The following is an 18,037-nucleotide window of genomic DNA, read 5'->3' as shown; positions in this document are numbered from 1 at the left end:
TGAAGAAGAAAAATGTGCCAAAGACATGGAGTTGTGAAGCAACTTGGCTAATACCACACATAGGCTTTTGGCAGATGGAGGACCTGTGTCTCGTTGCAGAGTCCAGAGCTGTGCACTTTTTATCGCTGTTCTGACCTCAGGACAGTGTTTCCCATCCTTGTTAATTAAAGGGTGCACTGTTCCTTTGGAAACAAAATACCAAATAGACAAAGAAAAATATTCACAGAAAGTTTGCTGCAATGTTGTAGCAATGTTTTTTATTTCCAACTGCATAAAAAATAGATTAAAAGATAAACATCCATTTGTTACTTTTATTTCACCCCTGTTTTGTTCGCTTCCATGTTTGAAGGTTTCTGTGCAGGAGGACTTTGGATGGGTGGGAATAGGGTTTACAACATTTGTGGCAATGCCTCCTGATAGTCAGCACCAGTCAGCCCTGTACAAGGGCTTTGCTCTACTATAAACTGCTTCTTAGCGAGCTTGAAGTTGACCCATGCTGTCCATGCTGATACACCCTCGCTCTGACTGACAGAAAACACTACAGTGCAGAAAAATAACAATTCTGTCTTCAAGCCATTTACGTCTTTGGTCTTGTGGCTTATACCACTAAACATGACAGCATCTGTGGTTTACGTAGAGGTTTACCAGAGATCAGCTACCAGAGGTCATTGAACAGTCATTGACGATATCATCTATAAGGTAGGATCTGATTTAGTTGAGAATAGAGATTTCTAGTCACTGTTGATCTTGAAATGTTTATTAGTTTCATTGTATAAGCATAGGGCAGGGCCTCCCACTTCCATCTTATACACAGTTGCATTTGGGCTCAAGGCACCAGGAGCACCAATATTAAGGATAAATGATGTCTGGGTTGGTTGAACAGTACATTTCTTTTCTGTTTTGGCAATGCTGTGAAGGGCTTCATGTATCCCTGGGCCAGTTTGGGGAACTGGTTGCGAAAGGGAACTACTCATTGTTGGACTTTAAGGAAGCAGTGACTATGCCATAGCCTACAGAGGCAGATCAGTTCAGATGATGCTCAGGAATTGTCCTATTCATCTGCTGGTGGTTGTTCATATGCATGCTCATGTGAGAGTCACTGATTTAGGACCTGAATAAGAAATATGAAGGAAATGCTCACCTTGCAGTAACTGGGTTTACAAGTCATGAAAACATGTCTCTCTCCTCCACATTTGGTGTATTTTTTTAAAAGACCCGTCAGTGCACTCTGCTGCACAGCAGCCATTCATGTAGCTAATTTCTTTTATACTGTCTAAAAATAGTTCACGGGTTTGTATCAAGTACCCTTTGTTCTGTATCAGAATTAGGAACGGGGCCAGACCATACCCAATTACTGAAGTTACCACTGATGCTGGAAAGTATGAAAAAAATTAAGTCCGAAGTTATCCTTGGATTTCATTTTGTGACAAAGTTTTGCCAAACCACACTTACATGCTACACAATTAGAAAAAGAAATGGATTCAAAAATTGTGGAGGTCTTTCAGAACTGAAGTCCCATTTTTATATATCAGTTCAACCAGATCTTCAAAAACAGGTAAGTATCTAACTCCCACTGAAGTAATTTGAAGATAGTTGGGTTCTGGGTGTCTTGGATGTTTAAACACACTGGACTTGAAAGGTGCTAGATCTTACATCTTATTAAAAGTAAAAAAAAATGGGCTTGCAAGTGACTTGTCCTGACTGAAGGCATTTAACTAGCATCATCCTGCTGTCAACAAGACTTGGGGTTTGAGCTAAAATGGTGTCCCTCATAATTTTTCATTGGAAAACTGAAAATAAAGCCCTTCTGATTTTGAGTATTCATAGGCAAGATGCCTAGCCTATATTCTATGCAGTTTCGTGTTCTTATATCACAGCTGGTGTAAACTGGCTTCAGTCCTTGATAGAGGTTCAAGGCTGGACCTCTCAGTGAATCCTAGGGACTTGTATTGTCACTCAGATTCCATGTGTTTGCTTCTTTTTGAAGTTTGGTGCCAGTTTCATGCGTGAAATGTCCAATCCAGAATGCTGGTTTGACTTTGCATCTCTGTCAGCTCTGCAGAAAGTCAGCAATTAGAGCCTAAACCAAAACCAAAATGTAGTTAGAAGTAAAATGCAATGCAGAAGGCTAACGGAAATGCTTCTGTCTGCTCCTAGATTATTCAGTCAAAAATAATTTTTAGATATCTGGCCACTTCCCAGCGTTTCCTAAATGGAAAACTCAGTCAGCTCTAACTCCACTCCTTTTAGATGTTTGTCGCCGAGTTGAAATTGACTGGAAAGATGCAGGACAAGAGGCTGGCTGCCAGGAGGCAGGGTTTTCATCCCACTCCTACGCATAAAGCTATAAATCATATTCTGCCATCAGATCATTATTTTTCTTCTGTTTCTTATAAACACAGCAGCAGCATCAAATGAAATATGAGCTTTCCAAGGCTGTTGGATTTCCTTGTACGTACTGTAGAAGGCAACATTTGCAGACATATGGCATGCAGGCTACTCTTAGAGAAGCATTTTGAAAACTGAACTTGGACATTTTTCAGTCCAATAATGTGTAGGTGGTCTGGGTTACTAACCCTAAATCACTTCAGTGGTAACTATTTTTCCTAGTCCTACACATCAGTCTACATGACATTAGGTTTGAGGGTTTTTTATTAAATAGAAACCTCAGACATAATCCCCTGAAATGAACTGTAAAAGATTATCTTCTGGATGCATGGCTCTTTTTTTTTATTATTATTGCTCATTCGGTTACAACACCCAGGAGTATGTGGGTCAAGCACACACCACTTGCAGTGCTCTGGTGAACAGGCCTCAGGCAAGCTGGATCTACTCCCTGTTCCTCTACCAATTTGTCTTTCTTCCTGCCTGTTTCCCCTCCTTTTGCCAGGGAAGCATTGTTGGGATAATAACACAAAATTTGTCAGGATTTCAGTTGTTATGGGAGAGGATGGCCATAGAAACACCTCAAATATTTTGTTAGTTTTGCCCTTTTGGCTTACATTTACCTCCCTATCTATATTTGTGGAGAAAGATATATATAAGTGGAGGTACATACACACATATATTCATATCCATAGATAAATACGCAGACCATAGATTTTACAATGAATTGTTTTTACGTGATTGACTACTAAGTTACACTCTTCTGTATGGGAACTGGGCTGCGTAGGCCTTTTCAGAAAGGCGGCATTTCAGGGATGGCCATGGAAAAGAGCAAAGGAAGAACAGGGACGGGGTTTTGGCACAGGGAGCTGCATGGGTACAAGCCTGGAGACTACAAAGGCTGATGCAGATTGTTGTGGCGGGCAAGAAAGTGTGAAAAGCTCCATGAAAAGACAATGCGGCAAGAACCTACCACAGGGCACCTTGCATGCGAGGGTGGCAACATTGTCCTGACAGCAAGCACATCCAAGATCCTCCTATGAACTCTCCTAAGCTTTGCTTCTGGTGCGCTCTGCCTCTGGATGCTGCAAGCCCGCTGCGATCGGTGCAAGGGCTGGACCCAAGCCCAGAGGTCCCCGCTTGCAGGAGTGGGGATGGGGCACCCTAAACCACACCTGTATCAGCACGTCACATGTGCCCAGGGTCGTTTCTCAGCTTTTGGAGAACAACCCGTGTCTGCCCTGCAGAGTAGGGTGGCCACATTCAAACCACCTGTGAAGAAGAACCCCCGTCCCATGCTGTCCCCCAGACCGTGCCCAAAGGAGGTTTAAGAGACAGCCAATTTGAGTCAAGACATAACAGTGCCGGCAGCTGGGCTGGTATTTTCACAGTACAAATGATCAAGTTCCAGTTCCTAGAAATGTCACTCGACACCATTTAAGTTACTGGTATGAATGCAGCCCTTCACCTTGTTCTAGCTACAGCGAGGCGCTCAGACACGCACCGGGGAGGAGCTCACCCACAGCCAGTGTTCCTCTTTATAATTCCCTGCCGTAGCGTATGGCAGATGTGGCCCATCTACTGCGAGATTGGTCTGAGGACATCTTTTGTGCTGAGAGTGCGGCCAGTTTAATCACACTGTGCACCCTTTAACATGATTGCATTCATATTTATTGCTGCACTGACACGGGCAGTTTAGCTACATTGCTGATGGATACCCTAGAAAACCTCATACATTAGCTCAGTTAGAAAATCTGATTTCCTGTCTCTAAGTGAATGGAGAGATGCTTTAGAAGCTGATACAAATGTCTTATAATCCAGCTATAGCATACCATTAAGGAAATTGTCTTGAGACCAGACACTGTCAGATTGATAGTCTTTGTTTCATTGCCAAGAGCGCAGGTGCAGATGCTATTAACAAATGCACCAAGGCCTTTTTAAAATACTACTAAGCAATTTGCTCCAAGGCTAACCTGCAGCAAGGAGTTCCTTGAGTTAATTATTCACTGTGTCAGCGCAGACAAAATCCCCAAATTAGAATTAGTAAAACACTAGAAAGTTAACCCTGAAGGCAATACCTCAGAGAAGGAGCCTACATTGACAAAGAGATTGAGTAGATGACCTAATAAGAAAAAGTTAGTCCCTTTTCTAATTTCTGTTTTAAGACTTTACCATATGTGCTCAAATCCCAAGCACATTACATGCTTTGGAGAACTTATCCAGCCCTGAGTGCCTCTCGAACTAATTTTTTCTTTGGATATAATATTCCTCACTGTTGTCTCTTTGGCCTTATTACTGCTGACAAGCCTGATGTGCGCATTCACACTCAATTCAATTCAATTAACACTTACTGTTTGTGCTTGAGTGTTCACAGTGAAACAGCTTTGAGGAACACTTTGGATAAAGCATGAAATCTTATTAGTTATTTGCATTTCTTTGTTCTCAGCCCACCTCAGCTTTTAGTTGTGTCTGCAGAATTATAAGTTTTTAATACCAATGAAGTAAAGAGCACAGGAAGAACCGAATGATCGAATAGGTCTTCTTCACAGCTGAACTCTGAGATTTTAAGTGGTGTTTAAAATTCAGCCAGAGCTGTGACCGCATTTTCTTGTGCTCACTCAATCCTTGATCTCGAATTGGAAGCATTCATTATTTATCCACATCTGTCATTCATAAATCTGTTTATTATGAAAGGGATTAGACACTTCCCCCATACAAATCCCATTATTCCATAGGATTTATAGTCGTACCAACTTTCTCCTTTGAAAATGCCGCTCTCTGTCCTTTAGCAACATTGAGTGGTTGCTGCCATTTACGTAAACACAGGATAAATTCCACACTGCAATAGCCCTTCTCAAAATAGGTGCACTCAGCCACACTGACGAGCATCTCACCAGCCACTTGCACTGAGTAAAGCAGTAGTAAGATGATACACAGCGCAGGAGAAACACCTGAGAGTCCTTCCGTCCTCCCCGACATGTGGTGTGGAAAATCCGACCCTCAGACCAGGAGTGTAGAGTTACCCTGGACAACAGATCTACCACGTTGGCACAACCAGTATCACCCTTTTTGCATGCTGGGGCAAGTAGCACAAGAACAAGGTGCACAGATTGCACGGGAATTAAATACTGGTAGGAGAGTGATGTCTGCAGTAGGAGTGAACAGATGACAAAGAAACAGCACTGGGGGATCAAACCAGCAGCAGACTTAGAAGTTGCCCTTAGAAACGGAGCTTACAGAAGGTTCTTACAGGCAGCGAAGGCAGGCAGACAACCTGTGCCAGGTTTTTTCACCTGATAGAAGATTTATGGTACATACCATCCCAAAGGCAGATCTTGGAAAGGTGTGCATTAGAGCAAAGATCCTTTTGAAATGAAAATTGTCTCCACAAATGTCCCCAACCAGCAGCATAGATCTGAGATTTATTTTTTTTATTGTCGTGTTACTCTTGGACTGAATGGGTGTTGTAGTTTAGCCCCAGTTAAGCACCACACAGCTGCTCACTCACTTTCCTCCACCCCACAGGATGGGGGAGAGAATCGGGAAAAAAAAGTAAAACTCATGGGCTGAGGTAAAGACAGTTTAATAGAACAGAAAGGAAGAAAATAGTAATGATAATAATAATTTTTAAAAATGACAATCATAATAAAAGTATTGGAATATACGAAACAAGTGATGCGCAATGCAATTGCTCACCACTCACCAACCGATGCCCAGCCAGTCCCTGAGCAGAGATTCCTCCCCTGGCCAACTCCCCCCAGTTTAGATACTGGGCATGACGTCACTTAGTATGGAGTATCCCTTTGGCCTCTTTGGGTCAGCTGCCCTGGCTGTGTCCTGTGCCGACTTCTTGTGCCCCTCCAACCTTCTTGCTGGCTGGGCATGAGAAGCTGAAAAATCCTTGACTTAGTATGACACTACTTAGCAACAACTGAAAACATCAGTGTGTTATCAACATTCTTCTGGTACTCAATCCAAAACAACACTCTACCAGCCAGTGGAAAGAAAAATTACTCTATCCCAGCTGAAAACAAGACAATGGGATGGCAGCACATTGAGTAACGGGGCAAGATCACTCAGTAGTACAAGGACATGTGACCGTGCTGACAACAGGCTTGTTTTCCTTCATTCCCTTGACCCAGGATACTGCAGAGAACTCCTGATATATAGGCTGGGTTCAACTCCTTCTAGGCACTACTGCAGGCACTCAAAAGCAGTTCTGGTGGTGCTGCTCCCTGCACTTCCGAGCATGCTGCTGGCTACGTGGCAGAGCTGGGCGTTGAGCTCTGCTCCTCTGATCAGCCGGCTCCGCGCAGCCAACACAGCTTTTCCCCAGCAAGGAAGCAGATGGCTCCTGGGACCGGAGTCATCCCTGGCATAAGTCACTGGGTTTCACTGAGGTAGGACTGCAGCTACGCTCATCCCAGGGGTCCAGACCTTGACTGCTCATCTGCATTGCCATATGCTCTGCTATAATTGTAAGCTCTAAAGTAAAAAACAAATATGCGGCTTAAAGAAGCCTGCTCTGTGTGGTGTTATTTCACTTAAGGATTAGGTGAATCAGCCTCTCTGAAGAAAGCAATCTCTTGCCATATGCCTATACAGACCCACGGCTCCCCTGTGGAGGTGCTGCAGGGCAGAAGGGAGGTGCATGCTGTAAGCTATGTGCCAGCTCTGTGTCTCTCTGTTGTTAATGCCTGGCTATAATAAATGGTATTTAGAGAAACAGATCTATCTTTAAACGAGGCCTCATCGGGTAAATACCTGAAATCCAGCAAGGACTAGCCTGAGTTCTCAGAGAAGGAGTCTTGCACCTTATTAACACCAATGTCAAAATTCCCACTGTCATCAGTGAGCCCAAAGCATCACCTTCAGGTTCCTCTATTTCAGTGCACAAATTCAGAGATATGAAATTTTAAAAATAGAATAACCTCAGCTCTTCTTAATATTTGCATCTCTGAGGCAGCACTTAGTTACCTAAAGCTCTTCTTTCACACAGAGGAGAAGCAATTAGCACAATGAGTACCACACACAGACTCAGGCACATATATATCACTGAGCATCAAGCTGTGACAACCAAAGTAACGGGGCACCAGAAAACAAATAGACAAGCACTGGTTTTGCTCCCGAGACAGGGACATAGCAAAAAAAGCCACAGAAACCTGCCTTAAACTAAAAAAACCCAAACCTGACTATCAATGAGGAACAGCAGCAAATACCAAGAAAAGATTAAAAATAACAGTCAGCTGTTAAAATTGTAGTACATCTTGAGGAAGAAAATTTTAACCTGTGTATCTAAAATGAAGACAAGCAATACCGAGAGTTTCATAGGCAGAAGCTATATGCTTTATGAAACCAATTAGACTAATGGGTAAAAAGGAGGCAGACTGGTAGGCACAGAGCCTTCCTTCAGGTCTGTGAACTTCTGCAGTTGCTTTTCATGGACACTACAAACTTACCTCAGACTTTCAGATACGTGCTGGTTCCCGTCCATCTCCCTTCGAGCTGACAGAGGGTATGGCCCGACTTTGACCTGTGCAAAGCTTCAAATCATTGTCTGAAATACAACTCTGTAATTCCACCACTTTTATAGCTATACAGAGTGAAGTCTTGATGGGAAACTAGTCGGATATTCCCTCCATGAGGCAAAAGGAAGGGCAGAATCCTGCTTCCCTCTCCCTGAAGTGCTTTTCTGCACGGCTAGCAGAAATAAAACACTATTTATGTCACTAGCAGTGGCATATTTTATGCTCAATCCTTGCAGAAAACAGACCTCTAGAGTAATGAAGGGACAATAACTGTAATAATTTCTTCAGAGGAGAGAGATGCTTTAAAATTACAAATAAAGTACTGGGCATGTTGCTCTTATAGGAACCATTTATCTTGTATATACTCCCTCAACCTTCTCTTGAGCTCCAATTATGCACAAACACACTTGTGTGCATGTAGAGTACATATCCACATGAGTCCAATAGCCCAAGAATTAAAAGTCATGTTTTTCTTCCCTTTGATTTGTATTTCACCTCTTAATGCAGCCCTACTTACCCTATGGGTCTGACTTCAAAAACTCAGGCTGATAAAGTGACAGAAAATCTTTCTGCAACTAGCACAATAATTCCTGTGACCTCAAAATATATCCCAAACACATCCAAAAACTTTCATACAAGGAAAAGTGGTCTTAGTATTAAAGGAATTTGGTTCATTACAGCTAGAAAATAGACAGGGGGTTTTGCCATCAGGTTCTACTTAGCTGGCTGTAAGATACTCATTGAATTATTTCACATAACAGTATCAGAAAACCACAGTAGATATAAAAAAATAAACAAATGGTACTGATTCTCTTCTCATTTACTTTCATTCATACCAGTTTAGCTTCAGTTAACCAGTTTTTCAATTAATATAAAAGAGTAAGTTTCTATTGCAACCAATAACTCCAGAGTGATTTCATCAATTGACGTTTAGGTCAACTGAGCTCAGTGAAACTGCTGCTATTTATGTCAGAGTAAATAAGTGAATAATTGGGTTCCATATTTTATATTTTCTTACTATTTTCTTTATGAAAAATATTACTAAATATATATGAAGGAAAGTATCAGAGCGGTAGGCATGGACGAATGCAGCACATCCACAGGATTTCCTAAGCAGGAAGATAAATATGTTTTATTAGGTACAATAATTAGCACTAAAAACATTCTCAGCACTTCCATGGTACTGCTTACACCGCAGCATGGTTACAGCTATCTTTTGGGGCTTGCTTTTTCCAATGCCCCAGGCAGTTTAGATCTTAGTTTGCTGCATAAAGACGAAAAAATTAATTTAGATTAAATGTGTCAACAGAGAGTATTTCCATCATTGAAGTACAGTTTTCTCTTCTTAGCCTCTACAAGATTTCCAGTAGAGACATGCCCATTTATTCACTTCTCTACTCACTCTGTAGAGCTCTGTAGGGTAGAGATAATTTTCTCTTACCTCGGTATGGCTTTGATTCTGAAAGGGAGAAGCATGGATTAAGAAAACACCCCAGCTGAGCAGCTGTTATTTGTGAATCTATCCCTCAGGCTAATCATGTAGCTCAAGACCTAATAAAGCAATGAAACAGGAGCCTTAGTGCTGGCAGGGCATTTTTTGGCATGAATTGCAACTCATCTTAACCAAAAAGGTAAAAGAGTAAAAAACTAAAAGGGTTACATTTAAAGCTGTATGACATTGTTCTTAACAAACCAGATTGTGAACCTCTTACTCCCACTTTGATCAAAAAATAGAGGCAGGACAACCCCTAACAGCCTGAAATTTCAGGTATTTTGGTGTACAGCCAGGAGAGATATTTTTCTGCTAAGGTTTGAAGTAAATCCAACAGGTCATTTCTAAAACAGCAATACCCTGAAAAGCATGTGTTCAGAAATAGTCCTTATTTGAAAGACCTGCTCCCCATGTTCATGTAGCAAACAACTTTCATGTGGAATTTCTGTATCTACCAGTAAAGGGAAAAAAAAAACAACCCACAAACCCTTTTAATTTGTAAATGGACTATATTTGATCTTATATCATTAGTAGACAATCAGAAGGTAACTCCAAAATTGCTAACATCATATTTCCAGAGAGTGTTTTTTGATCTTCACATTAGACAGCTGCAAATTTATCTTACCTTCCCCTGATACTTTTCCACCAATTATAAGTCAGGAGGTGTGCAAATGAACAAATTCTCAAGTTTGGGAACAAAACCTGGCAAGGCCCAATGAACTAATATGAAGTTTTCTTGATTAAATGAAAAAATAAGGCAATACTTTTCTATTTTGGCCTATTCCATTAAAAAAAATTAAAAAATGGAAATAATATTTTTTAAAAATGCCCCAAACAAGCACTACCACCTCTTTACTCAGTGGTTGCAGAGTCCAGCCAGGAGGTAGAAGACTGGGGTTCAGTTCTCAGTTTTCACACAGAGATCTGAACCTAGAGAAGGAAGTTACAGCTATTTCATGGGGGAATTTTCTGCTGGGAAATACTTTCTGTTTTGTTGGTTTTTTTCCCCTGTTGATGTTGTTCCACTGTATATAGAATATTGAAATATTCATTAAGCCAGAGAGAACAACTCTATATCATGGTGTTTAGGCTCTGCAGCGGAGAGGCAGGACATCACTCTCATGAATATTTCAATATTGTAAACAAAGTAGAATATATTCCATCGGAGGTATTGAAAAAACAATCTTTCTTCTTTCTCCCTCCTTCACTGCAAGATACTGAATGGTCTGGTGATTAGGGGCTGTTACTGGGAAATTAAGGTGGGCTCAGATCTCCTCAGGCAGATGAGGAATCTAAAGCCTTATTTTCTGCATTTTGAATGAGTCCCTTGCCAAATGAACTATTGAAAGAAAGGAGACAGGTGGCTTTTAAATCAAGTAATCTATCATTATGTATCTCTTTCTCTTTTCTCCCTCTCACCCTCAAAAATGACAAATTTATCCTGACTTTTTGAACAGTTCTAAGCCCACTGAAATGCCACTTTTGGGCAGAACACTTAACAACTAAAGCTTACTCAAACCTGAGCATATTTTATGTTATTTATATGTTTTTCACAGCTTTAGGTTCAACTCTAGCATTACACAAATCATGTTTTGGCTTCTTTCTACACCTCCTCATACTTGGACAATTTCTTACCCCTGGCTCTGCACTGCAAATTGGATTAGCAAACTAATGGAAAAAAATGGTCCAGAAGGGCCTCTGATAGGTGATCGTTTCTGTTTGGAGGTGGAAATCTTTGATTTGGTGGAGAAGAAGATGAATGGGTTGGAGGGAAGGAAAATGGTGCATAGGAACGCAAATACATTTTACTGTAAGTAAACAGATCTATTAGAATTGACACTTATGAAAAATATTCACCTGATTTCTATGTTACATGATTACAGCCTTAAAGTTGAAAGTTACTACTAACTGTGCCAGAGACTGGAATTCTTCCGTGATGTATTAAAGCCACAGGTTTGGTAGCTGAAGAGGTAAAATTCTTGTGAAGTGCCTCAAAAAAGTCCTAAGCGCTATTGCATTTCTGTCTTTAAAAAAAAAAAAAAGAAAAAAAATCAACATACTCTGGTGAGCAAGGCTTCCTGAATTATGTCTGAGTCCACATTAAAGGCACAGCATGGTATTTCTTCACAAGCTGCATGGAATACAGTGCTCCTTTCCTACCTAAAAGTAGCTAGCCTGAGAGAGTAGAATTTAGGCCAGCCATTTAATTTGATTGTGAAGTTTGCTTTTATGCCTATACAGTATAACTTGGGGGCATGAATAAAGAAGTCGGGTAAGAACTGCAACAGCTGAGGACTTAGCAGAGCCTTTGGATGTTCAAAGCTTTAGCTTCCCTGGGTCTGAATGATAGGCGTACTTAGATCAGGACAAAATTTCTTCTGTTGCCTTCAGAGCTGAGAATATCTCTTTAGCTGGCTAAGAAAAATAATGTTTGGGAAATCTCTGTGTGATATTATATTATTTATATTATTTATTTTGCCTGAATTTGTTCTGTAGCCAGCATTCTGGAAGTAATGCAAGTAAAATAACTCTGCAAGGAATGATATAAATGCAGTGAACTGTCGTTGCATATAGCTCCAAGAAACACTTTCCAGATATATTCACCTAGTTTTCTTCAGTGCAGTTGTCACAGGAGAGTTTATTAAGAATCCTAGTTGACAGAAATTTCACACATTTATTCTGCAATTTATTCACCAAAGAATAATCCCCAGGCTTGTAAGTACCAAGGGAATCATTGATGTTCTGGGAGACAGGCTGTTGCGTAGAGGCAATGAGCTCGCATGTATGTATATGCTCCTTACAGACACACACGGATTCGGGCTATGTCTGCATTCGTAAGTGAAGTGGTGCAAAAGGAGCACCAGTTATCCTATTGCAGAGTGCAACAGCAGCAAAACCATTTGTGCTAAGGACCTAGCAGCTACACCCCACACCTCGTGGTTTTACTTCAGGACAGCTCTAATCTGGTCCTCAGGTCAGAACTCCTGTTAATTGCTGGAGCACATTAGGTGCTTGGTTGCCTGGAGCACATCATTTGGCTTACTTTTATCTGAAGGGATCTGGCTCAGGCACTCTGAGACAAATGATGCAAACCAAAATATGGAGAGTGGGGACAATTAGGAAAGTCAAACGCACAACGCTTGAAGCTAAAAGTTTGCTTATTCCTGACTTCAAACCCATCATTTCTACACTGTTAACTCAGAATACCATGTTCTTCATAGAAAGCTCCAATCTCCTTTCTCACAATGGTGGATAAAACTAAAGACTATTCAAAGCCACCAAAGCCAGGACGACAGAGTGCGTTACAGCCCCAGGTGCAGCTCCCATGGTAGCTGTGAGCCATCCTGGATGCTTTTGTGATGGCAGCTGGAGTGTTACAGGCTCCAGGCTGGGACGGATAGCCATGGCATGTCTGCCCAAGGTCCCTCCCTGGGGAGGAGCAGGTGAATTCATTCATATAAATCTCTGGGCCAAAATGGCACTAATGCTATCGCAGTGAAGAAGCAATTTAGAAGTTCTGCTAGGATTAGACAGCTGCGTGGAGTTGGGGGGTCAACCATCCCAGCTAGCCAGAGACTAACTTTCCTGATCAGTTAATATCAGGATGAGCCTCAGATCAAAGCTGCATATATTGAAAGAGAAAATATAAAAATTTAAGCTAAGATTATTACGATGACCTGAGAGATGCCTGATGGCAAATTGGAAGTGGTAGTAGTAGTAGAAGTAATACTATGATCTTTACTTATTTGGTGGTTATTTGGTTTACTTATTTGGTGGTGCTGAAGGACCCAGCTCATACACTGGCAAACAGTTCATGCCTTGTGATGCCTAAATTGAGGGAGAGGGAGCATTCACAAGGTTAGGACGAAACCCAGGGAGCCTCATTTTATGTGGTTATCCAATCTTTGAAAAAGTCACATGGCTTTGGTAAACCAAAACATCTCACCAGCTTCACTGGAGGTTCAAACGGATCTGGTTTTATACCCATACACAAAGATAAAAGTCCATGACGCTCAAGTTTTCCATGTCAAAACAAAAATACATACACCCTTCTTTATGCATCTCTATCCCAGCCATGGGAAATGCCCTCTTCCACTACTCAGTAACATCCTGAAAAGGTGTTACCAGAACCAGATCCCATAACTGTCTGATTAAACATAAAAACTCAGCTTTTAATGTTATGTCAAAAAACTACAAAGAAAGAACTTTACTTGAATCTCTCACAGTTATAAAAGCAGATTGTCTTAAAAATGCACCTATGACTTTTGGAGCTGGGGCTCACATCTTGGCAGGAAAAATGGGGTTGCAGCACATTGCAATGGTTCCTCAACATAAATAAAAATAATCTAAATAATTTCTCGTGTCTGCATCTCTCACACAGTAGGGATCAGACCCGGCTGGCGTCCTGTTGACAGTGTCATATAAATATTAAATATTAATAGTACTGTTACTGTTAATTTGGCAAAATGTGATACTGTGTAAATGGAAGCTTGTCTCTTTTGGCCGTGCTACAACAAGGAAAACACATGTTCTCAACATTTCTAGCTGGATGGCTTTCTCTTAGAAATGTTTGCTTTTCTTAAATTAACATACATGAGTGGGTTGGGGAGGTGGGGGGCTGCTGCCTTTACCTGAAGTTTTTCAGCCCCCTTTTTTGTGAGTCACATTTACACCTACTGGAGATCTGGGCTTGGGTGACACTTGTCTCTAATTCAGAGACAGTCTCTTATTCATCAGATAAAAACTGGAAAAAGCTATCTATCTAAACCATTCCTGTGTTTTACTTTCGTATGTTTTAATGCAGTTCTTGACCTAAATGTAGGTCAGAGACTGAAGCTAGTGGCTGGAGGAATTAAGTGCTCCATTTGACACAATTGAAAATCAAATAAAATACTTGAGTGTTCAACCATTATATATACACATTTACTCTTATGTTTTCTATATGTTGTAATTAGGAAATATTTATTGTCATGCAATCTGGAGCCACAGTATCAACAGTGAAAAATAATCCTCATGAATATGGCTATCAGGATATTTGCCAGCATTCTCTCTTCTTTAGCATAACAAAAATGTTTCTACTTTACCCCTTCCTAAATGTACTTGAAACTCGGAAGATGAAGTAGAAACTGGAAGAAGAAAAAGTCTGGAGGAGGTTTCCCTAACCCTCTCTAAGTACATATGGTAAAATATGAATTGCACTCTTAAATAGCTCTGCTACTAAGAGCTTGTGAACAGCTCTTAGTAGCAGAGCTATGGAAGCCTAAATGTTATTAGTTGCAACACAGCACAAAAAGGTGAGGTTTCATTGGCCATTTCATTTTAAATGGGGAGAAAATGAGAAATAAACAGGAAGATACAGGAACAGTTGTGACCTTTAGAAATAAAATATGAAGGCACAATGGAAAAGCACAAGCATGAAAAGAGTGAAAGCTGGTAATGACTCTGTTCAGAACTGACTGTTGAATACCGGTGAGAAAATCATGGAAAACTCCTTCATTATCTCACTGGGGAAAAGGGAAGAAACAACACACCACAGAAACAAATAACAGCATTTGTGGAGATATGTTGGAGATTAATTAGCCGAGATAATGCTCTGGCACTTTGTAAACATGATGAGATAGATACAACTGCCCAAATTCAGTGCCCCATGAGATGCCCAGGAACAGCAACTGGAGGTCAAACAGGGCATCCAAGGGCATTTCAAGTAGCCCCAGACACTTTACTGATAGTGAGATAGCCAAACTTAAGCATTGACGTGTGTGGTAGATGTCTAAAGTCCTGTTTGCAGAGGCTGATGAGTCCAGTGTAAGTTTAGGTTCTGTGGAGCATCTGCTCTGGTCTCCATCTGCTCCTCTCTGTCATATTGGCCAAACCACTGAAGGTGTCTCAGGTATCCTAGGGAATCTCAAACAGCACTAGACTTGTTTTTAACAACAACGTTTCCTCCTTTGTCACTACAGGCAATGGAGATTGCAATGGGGATTTAGTCAGCCATTCTGCTTCAAAACAGGCACCCAAAATTGGCCAGTTCAGTTCTTTCAGGTCTCTGAACTGGGCCTTCATTGACTATAATGTAAGCTTAGACACCTCATGCATGTGTAGACCCCTACAGGTAATGTACATTTAAGTGGTTTACTCTTGAGATGAGCTCACCCTAAGGAAACAGAACCTTGGAGAAATAAATCTAAATCTGGGACAATTCTTGGAAAATTCTGAGGGCTGCTGACCTATTGAGGTGAGAGGATCAGACAGTAGTAGTCATGAGGTCAGCAAAGATGGGTTTAAGTTAAAGCTAGTTAAGAAACACAATACATACCTGGGTCGATTCAATTGCCTGATGTGGCCTCGTGTTGCCTGGAAAAGAAAGCTGCCAGCCATGCAACCAGTACACCCACTGCAAGGCTGCAGGATCAACAACAGATTCATTTCCATGCAAATAGTGGGGTCAGCTGCAGTGCTTATCCCAGCAACAACAATCAGTATAAAGCTGCAAAAAATCTGACTATGTGTCTGTGGTATACAAAAAGCCATGCTAAAACCATCAGATGAAAACAAACCGTCAACAGGAAACTCTTACAAAATGCATTGTCTGGTGTTTATAGGACCCAGCAGAAGGCAGGACAACGTAAACCCTCATCTTGTAAAGCAGAGCCGGAGAATGTCCTCAGGGTGCGACAGCAGCCACTGTAGGTCAAGCACTCTAATGGACAAGGGCACAAGACAAGGAAGCGAAGCTGTAAGTAAGCTTCTATGCAGCCTATGAGACATGAGAAATGCGTGGTGTAGTCACCAAGGAAGGAAGTTACAAGGCTGCGAAGAAAATGGATTGTGACATCTCTGGAAACTAGTACAGACTGGGTCTCTAGTCTAATAGCACTGAAAGCCTTGCAGATACTTAGGTATATCTGCATCGACCCAGAAACACTGAACAGAATCGCAAAAAAAAGTGTCACTGCTGATTACCAGTGAGTGAAGCCAGAGCACTTGCCTTGTTCAAGGCAAAACTGCTGACCATTGCATCAAGACGAGTATTTTGGGGAAGTGCTGTGGATAATGAATTTCTCCCGGCTTGAGCTTACCCTCAGTGAGCCACAGGGAGGGTCTGGTGAACACTGAATCACTAGTGGAAGCCCAACCAGCAACATTTACACATGTCTTTCAGAGTGCAATCAAGACTTTGCTGGATTAGGGGAACCTGTCTGAGCACAGAGTAACGCGGCTATAATCTGATGGGGCAATAGTTCAGTTGGCATTTGGGAATTACATGGCTGGTCAAATCACAAGGAGTAAATGCTCCTGAATGCCCGGTCATATACAGAAAAAGTAAAGCATGCAAAAAAGTATCCCAGCTATCAAATCTCAACCAGGTCTTGGAAAAGATCAAAACAGACTTTTAAGAGGGGAATTGCATCATGAGAAAGAACTTTCCCAGCTTCTAGTAGGTGGATAATTTGGAAGCCATTCAGGCAAAACTCCGATGGGGAAACAGAAAACACATTTTGCAAGATATGACATAACCAGGTCCCGTACTCAAACAATTGAGCACATGACACAGTAGCAGAGTTCAAGTGACTCAGCACTCCAGGAGAATTTTAATACAAAACCTCTTCCCCTGGGTACACACAAAGCAATAGGAAAACCAGATCAGCACTAAATAGCCTGAGCTAAACATCCATCTGGACAAAAGAACAATCATGCAGGCAAATCTGGCAGGCTTATATGAAATAGCAACAGATTCGGGGCAGCAGATGAAATGAAACCAGTAGCAATAGGAGAGTAATGGCAAGGAGCTGGAGCCCTTGCAGAACCGAGGCCAAGGCCAGCAAAGCACTGCAAGACACTCAGCTGAGTCAGAGGAAATGGGAGGTATGCGAGGAGAAGACCCTACGGACGACCGACCGCTCTGCGCTGCCTGGGGCAGCAGGGAGGCAAATCCTGCGCTCGCAGCAAGCACATGCTGGTAGTGGCAGCTTTCTTCAAAGACCCACACGTGAGAAGGACTACGCAACTGAGTAGGTCACAGCAAAATGACTGTGAAAGGAATAACCATATACCTGGAACTTCAAGTTAGCAATTTTTTTTTTTTTTTTTTTTTTTTTAATAATAAAAAAAACCAGAGTAGTTATTGCAACGACTGTCATGAAGACGAAAGGGAGAAGTACAGGTTGCAAAAGCATGCATTTTGAAAGAGTCACTAGAGGAGGCAGTTTGGGTGCACGTGACTGGGGTGCTGAGCCAGAGAGAGGAAGACAAAACCCTTTCGGGACCTCTAAGTAGGCCAAAAGGAAACATAAACCTGAAGCTCAGATGCTTATCTTATTTTTTCCTTTCCATATTCCCTCCTAGGTCACAATAAATGCTGTCCCTCTGTGTGCACCCAAAAACTCTGTGGGTCAGTACACGAAGGAGATACCACTTACTGAGCTGGAAATGCTGCAGTCTCTCTTCTGCTACTAAAAACCTCACTAATACATTCCTTTTCGCAGTTGTTTTGCTTCAAACTGTGCAGAGACACATCAGCGCAGTTCCTCCTAATCCTCTCTTGCTCAAACATCCCCTCTTGCTCAGGCGCATTTAACTGCTTATGAGGCTACCACTACCTTAAGGTCAATCATGATTATGCTGTTCAAAA

At 41.6% G+C, this 18,037-nt stretch overlaps 1 long non-coding RNA gene across 1 annotated transcript; it reads right to left on the bottom strand.

The window, feature by feature from the left end:
- Positions 1–248: 248 nt before the first annotated feature.
- On the bottom strand, positions 249–16,113 carry LOC126050173 (uncharacterized). Its single transcript, XR_007509445.1, has 3 exons — positions 9,355–16,113; positions 7,845–7,918; positions 249–2,080 (listed from the first exon to the last, which is right to left on the bottom strand). It is a non-coding gene; the product is annotated as an uncharacterized LOC126050173 (long non-coding RNA).
- Positions 16,114–18,037: the final 1,924 nt, after the last annotated feature.

The sequence above is a fragment of the Accipiter gentilis genome, chromosome 2 (genome assembly GCF_929443795.1).
Source record: "Accipiter gentilis chromosome 2, bAccGen1.1, whole genome shotgun sequence".
Taxonomy (NCBI): domain Eukaryota; kingdom Metazoa; phylum Chordata; class Aves; order Accipitriformes; family Accipitridae; genus Astur; species Astur gentilis.
Note: the sequence above shows the minus strand (reverse complement) of the source record. Positions and strands in the feature narration are given on the sequence as shown.